General features: G+C 41.9%; 1 protein-coding gene across 3 annotated transcripts in view; it reads right to left on the bottom strand.

Moving 5' to 3' along the window:
• JAK2 (Janus kinase 2) overlaps positions 1 to 18,959 on the bottom strand; it is a 168,645-nt gene that overhangs the window by 120,865 nt on the left and 28,821 nt on the right. The window lies entirely within an intron of this gene.

An 18,959-nucleotide genomic window follows, 5' to 3' on the forward strand; every position in this document is an offset into this window, starting at 1 on the left:
TAATTCAACTATTTATGGTCAATGTACAAAATGCAAAAAAAAATTAATACAAAACTGTTTTATGTTTGAGGTGCATCACAAGCTCACCCAATACATTTGCAGTTTAAAAATTTCTTCTATTTCGAGAGAGAATACTTGTACAGATGTATTCCCTGTTTTAAGTATGGAAGATCTCTCCCAGATCTGTAGAAGCTTTCAAAACATTGAAAACCTATGAAATGCAGCCCGTATAACTTGAGTTCTCCTTGTAATTCTGAAATAACAGCACTGAAGTTAAACTGTTTTCAGGGGTTTTACTATTGAGTCCTAAAACAGATGACAAAGGACATCTCTGGCCACCTAACATTAATTTTTAATAAATCTTGGAATACCTGGGAAATGCTAATATTCAAAAAGGGCAAGTGGAATGACCCAGGTAACTATAAGCCAGTTAGCCTGACATCAATCCTGGGCAAAATAATGGAAAAGCTGATACAGGACTCACTTAATAAAGAATTAAAGGATAATAAAGCGTTATTTAATCTAGCAGAAAAAAGGCATAAAAAGAACCAAGGCTAGAAGCTGACGCCAGACAAATACAAAGAAGATATAAGGCACGATTTTTTAACAATAATTAAACATTAGAACAAAGTACCAAGGAAGGTGGTGGATTTCCCATCTCATGATGTCTTCAGGTTCAGACTGGCTGCCTTTCTGGAAGGTATTCTTTAGTCAAACAAGTTAATAGCACTGTATTGAGCCTAACTGGGCAAGAACATGATATACAGGTGGTCAGACTAGATGATCTAATGGTCCCCTCTGGCCTTAAAAATCTATGAATCAATAGATTGCACTGTTATCAATTATTTTACTTACTAACAAGAAATGTATTATGATGAAGAGGTGAGAATCTTTGTACTGGGGTGTATTTTTTATAATCAGTGATAAACACATAGTTATGCAATGGTAAACATAGCCTTTGTTCAGTGGAGTTCTTTTTACTTCTAAAACAAAGGAAGTTCAATACATAAATCCCATTAAAGAAGTTCAGATAGTGGTAGCAATAGTTGCCTTAAGTCAAAACAACATTTTTAGAGCACTGTTTAAAAAAAAAAAAAAAAAAGAAACCCAAAAACAAAAAAGCAAAAACTTTTTTAAAGTTAGGAAATTAGAAAGTCATTAAAAAACCTTCGAAAGTCAGAAAGGCCTGAAATAGTTAGCTAAGATTGCAACACTAACTTTATCTCTGCCTCCTAAATCCTAATCACCAGTTTCCATCTATCTTCCACTATCTTTCTGCTAGAGAAAATACTGCATACGAACCCACCCACTAATCTGAACTTAGATGTGACTCCTTCCCCTAGCCCCTGGCTTAGATAAAAAACCATGTCATCATCTCGCATTCTTTCCTCATAATATAGTCCAAAGAAAACCCTTCCTTCACAATCCAGCACCTTGTTATGGCTGGACATCCCAACTCTACCTCCTTCACCCTCCCAAAACTGAGACGACATTGCCAAAAGATGACCTTTTTCCATATCAACCCTGAATTTAAGGACCACAAGCCTCTTAAGTAATATACAGAGTATATTTATTTATATTTTTAGCTCAATCTGATCAAACTTTAAGAATTTCTATTAAAAAAACTATTAACATAGGTTGTAGTATAAAAGTTCTTGGGAAAATGTATACTTTAGTATAAAACTCCCTCATTTAGATGGGGAAAAAATATCTGTGACCCACATATGAACTGAACAGATTTACACAAGCATATATGGATCAGTGAGCCAGAGCCAGAGAGTAGCAAGAAGTGAGGCTAGTAGAGTCCAGCCCATCAGCAAACAAAGATTAGCAGGCCTGGGAAGTACATGCAAGAATCATCAGCTTCCTGTGAACCTCACAAGAGCCAACTGCAGAATTTACAAACTCCACAGACTCTTCAGTAGTTCCCTCAGGGTACGTCTACACTACGGGATTATTCCAATTTTATATAAACCAGTTTTATAAAACAGATTGTATAAAGTCGAGTGCACATGGCCACACTAAGCACATTAATTCGGCGGTGTGCGTCCATGGTCCGAGGCTAGCGTCGATTTCTGGAGCGTTGCACTGTGGGTAGCTATTCCGTAGCTATCCCATAGTTCCCGCAGTCTCCCTTGCCCCTTGGAATTCTGGGTTGAGATCCCAGTGCCAGATGGGGCAAAAATCATTGTCGCGGGTGGTTCTAGGTAAATGTTGTCAGTCATTCCCTCCTCCGGGAAAGCAACAGCAGACAATCATTTCGCGCCCTTTTTCCCTGGATTGCCCTGGCAGACGCCATAGCACGGCAACCATGGAGTCCGTTCAGCTTTCTTTTTTACTGTCACCGTATGTGTACTGGATGCCGCTGACAGAGGCGATACTGCAGCGCTACACAGCAGTATTCATTTGCTTTTGCATGACAGCAGAGACGGTTATCAGTCGTTCTGTACCGTCTGCTGCGCCATTGCCAATTTACAATGAGATGATGGTTATCTGTCGTTCTGTACCGTCTGCTGCTGTCATGGGTGCCCCTGGCTGAGGTCGGCCGGGGGCGCAAAGACAAAAATGGGAATGACTCCCCGAGTCAATCCCTTCTTTATGGTATCTAAAAATAGAGTCAGTCCTGCCTAGAATAGGGGCAAGTGTCTAGAGAACCAGCGTATCAGAGAACGCAGAGAGCACAGCACTCCATCAGACCCACAGAAATGATGAAGGCGCATTCCATTCTAGGGGGTGTCCGCAAAAACCCACCCGTGGCTCCCTCCTGTTTCCCAAACTCCTGGGCTACCGTGGCTAGTGTCCCCCATTGTGTGATGAGTAATAAAGAATGCAGGAATAAAAAACTCTGACTTGTTACTGAGATAAAAACGCAGGAGCGAGGCAGCCTCCAGCATGCTATGATAGTCCAGGAAGGAACATTTAAGTGGTGCGGGGAGAAGAGCCACAATCCCCGCTGATATAGTCAGGTTAGTACAGAATCTTTTCTGTACACTGAAAGGGGAAGGGGCTGATGGAGCTCAGCCCCTAGTTGCTAATGATGAGACGGTTACCAGCCATCTGTACCATCTACTGGGGAATGAGCCGGGAATCAATTCCTATTTTACCAGGCACCACCCCCGGCGGCCCTCAGCCTAGGCCAGCCAGAGGAGCTCAGCCGTCTCGTCATGAAGCCTTGTATCAAGTCCTCTGCACTGTACCGTCTGCCACCAGGGAGGGTGGAGAGAGGATGCTAACTGTTTACTGCTGCAGCCCGTGTCTACCAGCAGCATGCAGTATACATGGGATGACATATAAAAGAAGTCGAAACGATCTTTCCCCTTTTCTATCACGGGGGGGGGGGGGGGGGGCGGGGGGTAAATTGACAAGATGACTCTGAACCACCCCAGGACACTGTGTTTGAACCTACAGCCTTGGGAGCTCACTAAGATCAAATATGGATAACTCAGGCTGTGTGGATACGCTGGAGTCCTTGGTACCCCCTCTCCCTCCTTGAGCGTCCATTTTGATTCTTTTGGTTTCCATTATGCTTGTCTACTCAGCACTGAGCTGCTGGACTCTGTATCATAGCTTGGAGATTTTTTTTACAAATTCTTTGCATTCTCATCTTCTGTAACGAGCTCTGATATGAACAGATTTATTTCCCATACAGCGATCAGATCCAGTATCTCCGTATTCGGTCCATGATGGACTGCTTTTTGAAGTTTGGCGACGCATCGCCACCTGTTGCTGATGATAGAGTCCACGCTGGCAAACAGGAAATAAATTCAAAAGTTTCGCGAGGGCTTTCCCTGTCTACCTGGCACTGCATCCGAGTTCAGATTTGCTGTCCAGAGCAGGCACAGTGGAGCACTGGTGGGATATCGCCCGGAGGCAACGGTCAATTTTGCGGCCAACTAACCCTAATCCGATATGGTAATACCAATTTCAACGCTACTCCTCTCGTCGGGGAGGAGTACAGAAACCGATTTAAAGAGCCCTTTATATCGATATAAAGGGCCTCGTTGTGTGGACGGGTACAGCGTTAAATCGGTTTAACGCTGCTAAAATCGGTTTAAATGCGTAGTGTAGACCAGGCCTCAGTTTCAGTAAATCTTATAGACTCAGCCAGAGTTCCAGTCCCATCCAGAAAAGATTAGCTCCACAATCATGGTGCCTTTTCCTGATCCTGTTGATTTCATTATATTACGGGGGTGGGGGCTCAAAGATTCCATGATAGCATTGGACAGCACTTTTACAATGGCAATATTCCTCAAGTCTCTGACCTGTTCTTCAGAGAAGCCAGAAGTAGCTGGCAAGGAGGAGGAGGGAAAAAAAAAACTCCAGACTTCAAGAATCTGATCCTAGGCAAAGAAAAGGAGTCAAACGGAATGAAAATTCTACATTGATTATCTGCTACATGACTAATTGACAGAAAAAAGGAGAAAACCAATAAAACAGTGCTGAATTCCCCTTTAAAGTGGATTAGCAATTATTAAAGTAAGAGATGCAATTACATTATGAGCCAAATTTTCAGAAACTTGTATAAAAGTTGCATACAAAAATATGGATTTACTGGCGGCCTCAAACTGTTCACTGCCTGCAAAACAGCTAGTTACATACGTATACAAACGTTTGCACACATATTTTCATATTTTGGGTGAAATCTTGGTCCTACTTAAGTCAATGGCAATTTTGTCACTGACTAATACAGCCAGGATTTTACCTTCTGTCTGCTCACTCTGGGCTCCTGTTTTTGAAGAGCTAACCTTGTATACAGGCTATCACATACCACAGATAAATAAAAGGTGCTTAGATGTATTAACTGTCTGTTCTAGTCAGTAGACTGAAACTAACTAAAATCCCAAACAGGTACTGATACTGTGTTGTAGGATTGTTTTGGACTGGCCTTTTTGTTTTTAATATTCTTTCCCCAGTGTCTGCTGCACTTGCAGTCACACTTGCTGGTATATGATCTTTAATGGGATTTTTTTTTTTTTAATTGGCTCATAGAAAGGACTTTGACCGCTGGTGAAAGCACGGAGCCATCCATCCACCTCCAGATCCAAACCAAACATCCCAATATTTTATCTGCTAATGACTGGATTATTGATGTTTATTTTGTTAAAGAAATGCAAGGCCGGAGCTCAGTTACATTCCCTCCCACAGCCAGGCAAACAAATGAAAAATGTGTTATATAGGACAAAAGGACTAGGATGCTATTCTCTACATGACTTACAGGGTTTTTCACCCATCCATGCACATGCATAATAAATATTCTTTTTAAACTGTTCTGCACTTCATTTCCCAGGTCTTACAGTGATTTACAGAGATATTACCTCAGTTTGCAGAGAGAAACTAAGGCACATGGAGCTTAAATCACTTACTTACAGGCAGGAGGCAGCATGGCATAGGAGCCTCTCCTCTGGCTCTATATCCCTGGAGAATCCCTGTTTCTCTGGAATGATCCTCCTATGGCTAGAAAATCAGGCTCCAAGACCAGATATTTTCAGCAGTATGGTACAGAGGTACTGCACCACACCAGAAGATCTGTCCTGTTTTATCTTGTGCTGCGTATCTATACTTAAATGTGGGATTATGCTGAGGAGGTTGGTGATGCCTGTGAGAAAGAACATAAAGACGTAAGTAATAGACGAAAGAACAGAAGATACTCCCTTCAGACAGACAAAGGAAAATGGGAGACAGAAGAAAGAGGATGAGATAAAAGACATCAGCAGTGGTTTTAAAATTTGTAACCTATATTGTTCCTCCAAAAGCAGTTGATACTCTAAAAGAAAACATTGCAGCTCGATCTAGGATTTTGCAGCACCGTTGCCCTGGGAAGCAACTACTTGCAGAGGCTACAGAATACCACCACTCTCTGGTGTGCAAACCTTTGAAGAGAGACCACCTCTTACAAATGTCCACTTTTGCTAACTCCCATGAATGGTCACTCTTGGCAGGTTTTACTGTATTTTATACACAGGCAATAGAATTTTCAGGGTTGGGACTGAAAATTCTCTAGATCTGAACAATGTTTTTTAATGCACCAAGAGACTTCAATGTAAAAGTCTCCCCAAGCACTTGACTATAGGCAGCCCCACACTACAAGAGAAAACACACTTTCATTTTTTATTCCCATAGCCTCTCAAACCACATTCATCTGGCGACAAACTGGTGGGGGAAGGGCAAACCTGTTATAATACATTATGTAACCCTGTCATTGGGCCCCAAAAGTGGGGAATGAAACAAGCAGGGGGATAAAAAGAGAACAGTGCACAGGAATGGTTAGCCTAGGGGTCATCCAAAGTGAAATGGCATGTGGTGCCTCTGAGGCTCCCAGTCCTGGCTCAGAAGGCAGCAAAAATAAAGTCAAAGTATATTTTTATGGGAAGAAAACAGAGAAGGGAAGAACAATAGGAGCTTTAGCGGCTCCCACTGTTGGAAGGAAAAGAGGAGATTTGAAGAAACCTGCAAGCCCTGATTCAGTAAAGTACTTAAGAAACTTCTTAACTTTAAGTAGGTGCTTAAAACCCACTGACTTCAGGGAGATTTTAAGCACATGCTTAAATGCTCTGCTGAATCAATTGATGTTCAAGTTAATTAGCTTCTCCAAATAAAGTCTAGTCTCTCACTTTAAAATTGATATTTTTGCTTATTGTACCAAATTAAAATGATGAATTCCTATAGTCTTCAGTGTTGTTGAGAACTGGGGACATATTGTGCAAGTACGTAGTGCTAGAGAACTTTTGGACTTTGGTTATTGAAAATGTCACCTGAATTACAGGCCAACAAGTTGTGCTGAAAGGAACTTTAAAGGTTAATATCTATGGTGATGATCCCCTCCAGCAATATAAATAATGCTAATCCCAATCCTTCTAGCTGGGTACTTGGTGATCTGCCAGGCTCACACAGAGCCAAGAAATGGAGAAAGTAGTTAATTTTACTATTTGGAATGCACAAGGTGCCCAACCCTGAAAACAATTATGGGCATCTGGCTATTTCCTGAGTCCACACAGGAAATAACAGAGAGCGTTATTTAGGTATGGACCACCAGGTTACATGGGGAAATTTCATAGCTGAATTGCGAGCAGGTCCAGCACTTCTTTGGGAGTCCTTGGAGAGTCTGTGCAGGCAGACACCTGATCTGATGAACCATCTCATGTATCTTCCTAGGAGTGACAAATTCCCTGTGTTTTTACCCAAAACTCTCTTGGAGGCAGCCAGAAGCTTGACTTCAACTATGGATATGTGGGGTGAATGCACCAGACATTCATGTGACCCTGTATGGTGATACATACTATGGATTTTTGTGGTCTGTTTACTGGTATTGAATCATATGAAGTACTCCCACATCTCCATTCCAGCCAGGCTGTCTTTCAGCTCACAGACAGCTAGTACCAGCTGTTAGAGAAACTCTTGCCATTCTGGTTTCTTGCCATGTTCTGTTTTTAATTTGAGCCTGTAGGCTACAGTGTTCTATTTGAATTAAAGCAGTCTTTTCTTAGCACAAACTGGACAGGAGATGGCTAGGCAGCAGCTTGAACTCCCTTTTATATACAGACTTTATGTTAGTGTTCAAAAGTGTTATGACTGAGGGCAAGAGGTGTCACTTGTCTTCAGCTACAGATACTGTGAGAAGCAGTTAACAAGACTACTTGGGTACATGCAAGCTGATTACGCAGCTGGTGTTAGTCACTGAGATTCTGGAGGTGCTGTGGCAACTCCAGGATACAATGTTGTGACTGGTTTGTGGAGACAAGCCTTGGATCCTATTTTTGAGGAGGCAGTCAGCATTTCCTGATGAGAAGGCAGGCTGCCAGCTATTCTTAAGAAAATCAGTGAAACTTTTGTCAATGTCATTAGTTGTTTTTTTTGAGAAATCTTGGTTGATTTTGATCAGTATCCCATCTCACCCTTTTGCAGCAGGCAGTGCAAGTACACAAATTTTGTTGAACCCAGACAACTGAGTTACAGAACTTACTGACATGGGATGGAAACAGCACTGGGTATATGTTTATGATCTCCTCTTTTCCATGGATGAAGATAAATTTTTAAATCCCCTCAGCATTAGCCTGTGTCTGTTCCCATTAACAGGAATGGTAAATAGACTTCAGTGGAACAGTATTAATGCAACACTGAGCACATATGAAACATCTATCCAAAGGATCTATGCTAAGTCTTTTACATCTAGTTGCTCCTTGGATACCGCTGATCATGAGTTTTTGGGAGGGACTTCTGTGACATGTAACAGGAGTGAAGTCTCTCTCAAGTGATTCTCTTCCTAGCTTTCCAAAAGGACCTAGAGGGTAGCGATGGACAATTGTTCCTTTTCTCCTCCAAGGACTCACTCTTGGAGGTTATTTTATCAGCTGGTAGGTATTTATTTTACACAGGTGTGATCAGTCTATTGCAATTTTTTTGGTGAAATTTCATTGGAGTTTGGGTTGGGTATGGCTCCCTGACTTTAGGCAAATTATACAAATATATGAATAATCCTTCCTGTTTCGCCTCATAAGTGGTTTCCCCAGCCTATCACTGTGATGAGTTTGTTACACTCTTCCCAGAAACAGAATAATTCCCATATCTCCCCTGAACTAGCCATCTCTCAATGGGAAGTTCTTGCTAATTACTGTCCAGACTCAATCCTTCTCTGTTTGGGAACAGTGACTATTAAATTACAGGTGCACTTGGACACCAAGTGACATTCCAGCAAGTGGAGACCAACAGTTAGGAAACAACAGAATTGTAACTAATTTCCTAACCAAAAGATGTCCATATATAAAATGCTGCGAAATGGATCTGGAAAAACAAATTACCCCAAGGAGTGGATTCACTCTAAAAAAGAGGACCAGCAACTTCATCCTGTGGCTCAATAAAATATTTCTTCAAGATACACCTCTACCCCAATATAACGTTGTCCTCGGGAGCCAAAAAATCTTATCGCGTTATAGGTGAAACTGTGTTATATCAAACTTGCTTTGATCCGCCGGAGTGCTGCTTTACCGCATTATATCCAAATTCGTATTATATCGGGTCACGTTATATCGGGGTAGAGGTGTATTGTTTCAACGGTACCTCACACCAGTCAAGTTAAAATAGATATATAGCTTGAATGGGAATAAACACTGGAGAAATTGTGGTGAAAGACGAGATTTTGTGTATATATGGTGGACATACTCAGAGTACTGGGATGCAATTCATAATCAAATTTCACAAATTATTGGATATTTATTACCAAGTGATCCTTTGGGTAATCTTCCTAGGGCTTCCTAGTGGAAATGGTCACACAAGAGGAAATGACGAATGAATCTCATTTGCTAGTAGCTACTTAGCTACTGATAGCCTCTCACTGAAAAAAGAAAAATAATCCAACCATAAAGGAATGGTTCAAAAAAAAAAAAAAAAAAAAAAAAAAAAAAAAAAAGAAAAAAAAAAAAAAAAAAAAAAAAAAAAAAAAAGGGAGGTGGTCATAACAGAAAAATTTACACATCAATTACACGCCCAACACAGAGAACAAATAGGTACTTAGACATTTGATTACCATTGATTCAGTACACAGACTAAGTACATTCACCTACAAAAGGATCGGAACAACTGTCCAATTTTTTGTGAATATTTTAAACATTTGATAGACATGCCGTGTTTGCTAAACATGTAATCAGAGATTTCTTTCAATTTAATAAGATCACTAGAGACATGTCATGAGTAGTATAAAGATGCTTACTCTGTACATGGTAATGCCCTGTTAAAAAGAAATCTGATTATTATTATAATACTGTACAATGTTTCTCTAAGTAAAAGCTCAGTGTTGTAATGATTGCTGTATTATCTTCAATAGTTACATGGCCAGGATTTGTAAACTTGCTAAAACTTCCTGAATAAAGAAACAGATTTTAAAAAAAAATATAGAGAGCATGTTAGCAGTATTTGTTGGAAGTTAAGCTGGACATTCTGATCATGCTAGACCGCATGGCAGCTTTTGATACAACAGAAGTTGTATCTTTCGTGACAAACATCTTCCTGGTGTAACCTGACTGCTTTCCACTGGTTTAATTAATGTGTAGAAGATATAAGTCAATTGGTGCTGATGGCTACACTGTGTTCAAGTATACATCCTATCCAATGCAGACACCATCAGTATCATTTTTAAAGAGTATGATCAGCAAACTACATGATGGTACACAAGTGTGGATGTATTTACCCTGTGACCCCATCTAATGATCCTTTCTTCATCCTTTGTCAACTCAGAATCCAGGTCAGGTGTCCATGTGACAGCAACATAGCAGTCATACCACTTGACAATTTCTCTCTCCCTCCCAAATAAAAAAATCCAAAAACCGCTGTGTAGAGCAAATAAAATCTATTTACTACTCCTTGATCTCCACAGCCCAATGTGGTGTCTTTATACACCTTCTGTAAGTGCAGATTCCTGCTTTTTCAGAGTATGGGACATGATGGTTAATATATCAGTAAATATTTCTGAAATGCCCATCACCATAATATCAAGTAGATGTGGTTGTAAGCAGCCAATACAACAGCTCTCCAGAACCAAGAATCTCTCCCAATACTGTCTTTAGCAGCTATAATAGTTCCTCCTGTAAATGGCACTCCTCTCTGCGTGAGATATTCTCCCCTCTCCTTTGTTTAAAAGGCTCAGATATTACAATCATTTGCAGTCACTTTTGACACCTGAAAGTTCAGTCCCTAATCTGGAAGAATAACTGAATAATATTGCCAGTTTGATGTTTCAGAGCCACCTTGCACTCCACTCTGTAAAAGCAGGAGTCTTTCTGCTAGATAAAAGCCTTTACTGTGAAGAGACTCTCTTTCTTAGTGTCCTAGTTTATGGACAAAGACTCATTCAGAAGCACAGAAATAGTTTGAGAATCATTGCATCACTCTTGGCCAATTCTTTTCCTTGGAAAAGGACATGGTTTGATAATACTCCATGTATTGGACATTATTTGAAAGTAGTGTAAGTTTTTATTTTAAAAACAGAACAAGCTGCATCTTTATCTCCTAACAAAACTGCTACAGCAGACCATGATCAAAAGGCTTAACTACTGTAATTCCCTCTTAGCAGGGCTTTCCCTATACTTTCAGCTTGCTTTGAATGTAGCAGCATATTTGTTCACTGGCTTCAGCAACCATGATCATACATCACCCCATGTTATCTACACTGTCCATTCATAAATTGACACCAAACTGAATATTTGTTTTTGTATTATATAAAGAGCATTCAACAATATTACTCCCAGCTAATATGATAGATTCAAGTTCTGCTCTTTGGGTCTTTGTCTGGTGCATATCATAGTTTCTTTTCTTAAACCAGTTCTGAAGTAAGAGTGGCTAAGGATTACAAAAATCTTTACTCTTACTATGATGTTGTTAACTTTAAGAGGAGTCAAGTTCAAGATCTGGTAAAGAATTTCTCTTTAAAACGTTCTTAAAACCAGAAAATCACTTATTTTTAATTAAAAGATTCAGGACATTTTTTTTTAAAAATTGCAAGTATGTGCTATTTTAATCCAGTACATGCCAATCACAGCACATGCTGAAAGGTACTGTGCTGCCAGCACAGCAAAAACATTACTATGTGAAAGAATTCTGTGCATGAAATTCTCTAACTGCTCCAAGTAACAGTCTCTAAACCCAACTACATAGGTCTTAAATGGAAAAAAATTGTCTACTGGCAACTGTACCAAAGTAAGAAAGAGAAATAAAATGCAACTAGATTAATTCTATGGAAATCATCACTAGACTGGCAATAAATATCATTACATGGTAGGCTCTGGGTAGAGCTCACATGAAACAAATATCTTCTCTCACACACCCCAATACTTTTACTTTCTGATAAAACTTGATGTATCCTGATCACATGAATGACAGAGGGTATGATGTATCATGGGGATAGGCGAGTGGTTTTCAAACTTTTGTATTAGTGACCCCTTTTATACAGCAAGCCTCTGAGTGCAACCCCCCTTATAATGTTAAATATAAATAAGCTTTTAAAAATTTATTATAAATGGTGGAGGAGAACATAAGAACACAAGAATGGCCCTACTGGGTCAAACCAAAGGTCCATCCAGCCCAGTATCTTGTCTTCCGACAGTGGCCAATGCCAAGTGCCCCAGAGGGAATGAACAGAATGGGTAATCATCAAGTGATCCATCCCGTCACTCATTCCCAGCTTCTGACAAACAGAGGCTAGGGACATCATTCCTGCAAATCCTGGCTAACAGGCATTGATGCAGCTATGCTCCATGAATTTACCTAGTTCTTTTTTTAACCTTGTTATGGTCTTGGCCTTCACAACAACCTCTGGCAAGGAGTTCCACAGATTGAATTTGTGTTGTGTGAAGAAATACTTCCTTTTATTTGTTTTAAACCTGCTGCCTATTAATTTCATTTGGTGATCCCTAGTTCTTGTGTTATGAGAAGCAGTAAACAACTTTTCCTTATCTACTTTCTCTACACCAGTCATGATTTTATAGACAGGGCTTTGGAGCAGAGCCCAGAGCTGCAGCGCAGAGCATCTCCAGAGCAGTGGAGCTGCAGGTTTTTGGCTGGAGCTGGAGCTGGAGCAGAACCAGAGCACAGCTTCAAAGCCCTGTTTATAGACCTCAATTATATCTCCCCTTAGCTAAATCCCAGTCTTATTAATCTCTCCTCATATGGAAGCCGTTCCAGACCCCTAATATTCTAGACCCCTAATATTCTGAACCTTTTCCAATTCCAAAATATCTTTGAGATGGGGCGACCACATCTGCACACAGTATTCAAGATGTGGGCATACCATGGATTTATATAGAGGCAACATGATATTTTCTGTCCTATTATCTATCCCTTTCTTAATTATTCCCAGCATTCTGTTCACTTTTTTGACTGCCGTGGCACATTGAGTGGATGTTTTCAGAGAACTATCCACAATGACTCCAAGATCTCTTTCTTGAGTGGTAACAGATAATTCAGACCCCATCATTTTATATGTATAGTTGGGATTATGCTTTCCAATGTGCATTACTTTGCATTTATCAATATTAGGCAACAAAATGGCAGATGAAATTTAGTCACCCAGTTTTGAGAGATCCTTTTGTAGCTTTTCATAGTCTGCTTGGGTATTAACTATCTTTAGTAATTTGGTATCATCTGCAAATTTTGCCGCCTCACTGTTTACCTCTTTTTCCAGATCTTTTATGAATATGTTGAATAGGACTGTCACAGAACAGACCCCTGGGGGACACCACTATTTACCTCTCTCCATTCTGAAAACTGACCATTTATACCTACCCTTTGTTTCCTATCTTTTAACCAGTTATCTATCCATGAGCATATCTTCCCTCTTAACCCGTGGCAGCTTACTTTGCGTAAGAGCCTTTGGTGAGGGACTTTGTCAAAGGCTTTTTGAAAATCTAAGTACTCTACATCTACTGGATCCCCTTGGTCCACATGCCTGTTGACCCCTCAAAGAATTCTAGTAGATTGGTGAGGCATGATTTCCCATTACTAAAACCTACATTCAAAGCAAGCTGAAAGTATAGGAAAAGCGCTGTTAAGACGGAATTACAGTAGTTGAGCCTTTTGACCATGGTCTGATGTAACAGTTTTGTTAGGAGATAAATAAGGGTGCAGCTTGTTCTGTTTTTTTAAATAAAAGCAGGGTTTGGGGTGGAGGCTGACAGCTCGTGACCCCCACTTAATAATCTTGTGACCTCCTGAGGGGTCATGACCCCCAGTATGAGAACCCCTGGGATAGGCTTCTAAAATCAGTTATACAATCCATCCCTCAACACAAAGGCTGTCTGTCTTTACAAAAACGGCTATTTCCTTGGCACAATATAAGCCTGTTAACACTGAGCACACATTCATTTACAAAATATTTCATATTCAAAACATTCATCAAATTAGGCACTCTCTACAAGAGTCACTTACATTGTGAATTATGATCCAATTACCATAAATTTTCTAGTAAAACACAGATTTTTAGTACCCAAATTTTAGTAATATGATAATTTACCTCCAGCACTCTGCTCTTCAATCTTTGCTGATAATTTGGCAATCCTGTTTAGCTTTCTCAAGTATTTATTAGGTCTGTGAATTATAGGCTTCTACTATATATCTATTTTTCTGTGAAAAAACTGTAACCATGAAACAAACATTGTAAAAGTGAAAAGGTACAAAACATCTACTGATATGATTTTAACTTTCACTGTTTTGGTAAACAAGTAAGTGTCATCACATGGAGAATGTAGAAAAAGCTCCCCCAGCGTTAGGCAAACTGGGTTTATAATGTAGGACTAGAAGAAGTCATCAAGTCCAGCTTCCTGTACTGTGACAAGAACCAAGTAAACCTACACTATCCCTGACAAATGTTTGTCCAAGCTTGTAGTGAGGCAGTGTGGTTCCCCACCACCTCGTAGAGAGAGGAGTCCCTCCAGACACCTGAGTGAACAGAGCCAGGGAGCTCTGAGCATACCCTCAAAGAGTGAGGGGTGGCACAGGAAGTATAAAGGCCCAATCCCAGAGCTCACTGGGAGAGCAGCCCCTGGGGACGCCAGAGACCTCCGGCCTAGCTCTTGATTGGGAAATCCCAGCGGCCTGCAGTAAACCCGAGGACTGACTCAATCTGCCCCGCACCAGCTATCAGGAGGAATTGCGGAGCCTGCCCCACACCAGCTGTCCTGAAGAACCCCTGGTGCTGGACCCCCCTGAGGAAACCACCCTGATCCAGGTACCTCAAGAGGGGAGTCTGGAAGTAGCCCGGGGGCAGCCAACCCTAGTGTGGCTGCAGCACTGCCAGAACCCATGTCAGTGTGTTGCGGCCAGGATCCCCACTGACACAGCAGCGGGTCTTCTGCCACTGCTAGGGCCCTGGGCTGGGAGGCAGTGGAGTGAGAGGGCCTTTGTCTCCCCTGCTACCCAATTCGTGGGTGGCAGTCTCCCTCTCTCCCAGGCCCTTTGGAGCCAAGGGCCTGGCATTACTATTATATACTGTTATTGCTCTGCCCCTGCCTGAGGGCCTGACTCACCATTGCCCACCCTGACCTTGGGCCTGGGCTTACTGTGTTAATTTCTTCCCTTACAAAGGCCGCAGAGGAAGACTCCTGCGGCTGGACTAATTTCCTGCAAGATATCTTCCCAAACTTAGTGAGGCGGTGTGGTTCCCCATCGCCCTGGAGATAGACGAGCCCAGGCTAACCTCTCTAAAAAGCTGTTTTCTAAAAACCTCCAATGATGGGGATTCCACAGTTCTCCTTGAAAGCCTATTCCAGAGTTTAACTACTCTTAGAGTTACAAAGTTTTTCCTAAAATCTAACTTAAACCTTCCTTACCACAGATTAAAACCCATTACACCTTGTCATACCTTCAGTGGACATGGAGAATAACTGACCACCACCCTTTTTATAACAGTCCCTTAACATATTTGAAGACTGTTATTAGGCTCCTCTGTCAGTCTTCTTTTGTCAAGACTAAACATGCTCAGTTTTTTTTAACCTTTCCTCACAGGTCAGGTTTTCTAAACCTTTTATCACCGGGACAAGAGTAAACAAGACAGCAGACACCGTGCACTAAACTTAATATTGCTCAGATTTAACTGAAAGGGCACTGAACTGATTTTTGACATCAGAGACGTACTATCTTTCAACAACAGAACCACAGGATCTTGAATGCATATTACTCCTGGAGGAATTCTACGCCACTGTGTATGCACAGAAGTTATGTCCCAAGCAGATTTCTTTGCCTCCTTGCAGAAAAATGACTTTCCGATGGTGAAGCAAAGGAAAGCCACAAGAGCAGTCATACAATCCCTCCCCTGGGCAGTATGTTTTGGGTGTCCAGGGCAGCTGACAGAGAGGTAAATTACTGTGGGGCTGGGGACGGGACTGGGGAACACCTGGCTAGTGGCTCCTACTCTGCACTAGGCTCAGACGCTAGTCCTGGCTGAGCTGGGGAGGACAAGACTTCCTCTTCCCCTGCACAGCATTCGGGGCTGTGTCAGACCCATCCCCAGATTTCTCCCCCAGCTATAGGAAGCTCTGCAAACTGCCCACCTCACCCACTGCACTTCCTGCATCCATCGCTCCTCAGCTGCAGGAGAAGGGATCACTATACAGGGAGCTGCTCCCCTATTCACCCAACCCCTGTGTATCCAGACCCCCTCAAACCCAGACTCTCCTGCCAAGCCTCCTATGCCCACACACCCAGAACCCCCTCATGATGAGCCCCACTCCTCCTGCACCACTCCAATGAGCCACCCGCACCCAGACCCCATCCTACCTAACCGAGCCCCAACCAGCTGCCCCTGGATTCCCATCCCAGTGAGCCCCATTCCCCCAGCATACATGCCTCCCCACACCCAGAAGCCCCTGCCGAACTCTAACCACTTTCACCTGAACCTCCTACAGAGTCCCATTACCACTGCATCCAGAAACACACCCCTCCCCAAGAAGCCCCTGTGCATCCAGATCCCCCCCGCACCCAGATTGCCCCATACATAACCCTCTCAGTGCACACCTGGACCCCCCCATATACTATGCCCCTCCACACTTGGATCCTGCCTTGCTGAATCTACCTGCCCACAAATGGTGCATCTAGCACGGCGGGGCAGAGCCCGTCCTTGCGCTGTATCAGGGTTGGGTGCAGCCTCACTGCTGAGTCCACGTCTTGGCCGGGAGCTGCACCGTGAACTCAAATTCTATGCAGCCAGAGGCCTGTGCTCCCCAATGCCATGCTGGAGCCTCCGCATTTATTTGAATTTTGCCTCTATACTGGCATCTGCTATATATATATATATATTAGTCTGAAGCTAATACATGTCGTCTCCAACAGATTTAAAGCCAAGTCAGTACAGCCTGGGAAAAACTTCAATTGTTTGAGCTGCATAAAAAGCACAAGACAAGATTGCCTTTTTGCCTACTGATCTTTGCCTTGACAGCAAAAAACTATGTGGCACAAATAATAAAGTTTCAGACATACTTTGATATAGCTGGAATCTCCCCCAAAAAGGTCCAATAGTTACATAAACCACAGATAATATTTGTTAATAATTACTGGGTCCATTACATTTCGGCCAATTGTGCTACCTCATCCCATCCTGTCAGTGAATGTACGTATTATAATGCATCTGGCACAACGCAATCAACATTAAGTTAAGCATAAAACGTTATGTTATAAACTAGAGTTATAACTAGGTTATAAAACTATAATTTCAACATCATCAAATTACAGGTACTGTTGGAAATTTTTATACTTTGACAGTTATATGCTATTAAATCAAAACAATTCCCTTTGGCCCTTGATCGACAGCAAGCTCCAAATTTGGGCCTAATATTCCAACAAATACTGTGACCACTTACAAACTGCACTACATTTCTTTAATGAAACCAAAGTTAACCTCAATTGAGGTTTATTATGCTCTAGAATAGACTGAAAAGCTTGAATGAACAATAACACAAGATATTGTGGTTATTTACCCTATTTACTATGCCCAGGACCGGCGCTAGGGGTTTTAGCGCCCTAGGCGCACGGCAATTTCGCCACCCCACGCACTGGTCCCGCGGCTCCGGTGGAGCTGCCGCAGTCATGCCTGCAGGAGGTCCACCGGAGCAGGTCCACTGGAGCCGCGGACCAGCGGACCCTCCGCAGGCATGACTGCGGTAGGTCCACTGGAGCCGCCTGCCGCCCCCTCCAGCAAAATGCCGCCCATCAATAATCCTGGTGCCCTAGACGATTGCCTAGGCCCCCTAAATGGAAGCGCCGGCCCTGACTATGCCTTCAGTTTGTGTTTCTGACGGGTCGCTTCATAGGTAACAAGATAGAAAGCCTAAACTCTTCATTACACAGATATATTCATTCACTATTGGAGCAGCAGCAACAAAACAAACAACAAAAAACCTGACACAGATTTGTGGCAAACTTCTAGAGGAGAAAGGCATTTACCACTGTAAATGTTATTTGAATGTACTGCCTTTGCAGGTCCACACCTTTGGGGAGTACAGATGTTTACCACAAGCTCAGAACCATGTAGCAAACACTGTCCCACAGAGAATGCCCCTCCAGGATGCAAACATTCACAACAAGGTTATGAAAGTCATTAAACTGATTGGGTGGGTGCACGGGCAAGAGAGAGACTCTTTCATTAGCTCAAAACACAGCATGTTAAAAATATTCCAAATTTTCAGTAGGATGAAATCCCCATAAAAACAACTCATGCACTGGCTATATTTAACAAAAACAGGTTGTTGTAAGTAAGATATATTCATCTGTATTTTTATACAAAACAATTGCATCATGATAATTAGGGTTTGAACACAATAATACAATTCCCCCTCTCCATTCCATTGCAAAAATAGAAAGTTATTTTTTACCTGTTCTAATCCTCGATTTCAAGATTACTTGACCTGTCACAGCCTCTGTCTACTTTATTGTTCCACGAAATAAATCTACAAGCAGTACACACCATTTCTAGAAATTGATTTAAAATTAGAGAGCCAAGAGTCTATTTTCTGGAACACTTCAGTTGTCTTCAGTTTAGAATTAAAGGTGACTGTGAAACTGAATGTATTAACTGTGTACTGAGAAAGCAGATTTCCTTTTGCCCAAAGCAAAAAAGTGTTTCCTGTATTAAATAATGTTACCCTTTTGATCCAGTGGTTAGCCAAATTCAGAGCGTCTCAGATGGTTTCAGTTAGGAAGAGAAAACATTAGATGGATTCAGCTATTTCTTGGATGTAATCTTCCTTATTTACAAAGATTATACATAAAGTCCTATTTCCCTTAACATAATAAGAATCAAATAGCAGGAGAGAGTTTCTTTGCTCACTGCTCCAAACTGCCTTTCCAGCCAGCACTGTGTGGCCAGAAAGCTCTCTCAGCTTTCTGTCAAGGCCTTTTTACCAGCACTTCTGTTACTGCCTGCTTGGGTTTCTGTCTGCTTCTGCGTCTCTCACACACACAAACACCCTCAGGCAGACAATGCC

Source organism: Chelonoidis abingdonii, chromosome 6 (genome assembly GCF_003597395.2).
Source record: "Chelonoidis abingdonii isolate Lonesome George chromosome 6, CheloAbing_2.0, whole genome shotgun sequence".
In the NCBI taxonomy this organism is placed as follows: domain Eukaryota; kingdom Metazoa; phylum Chordata; order Testudines; family Testudinidae; genus Chelonoidis; species Chelonoidis abingdonii.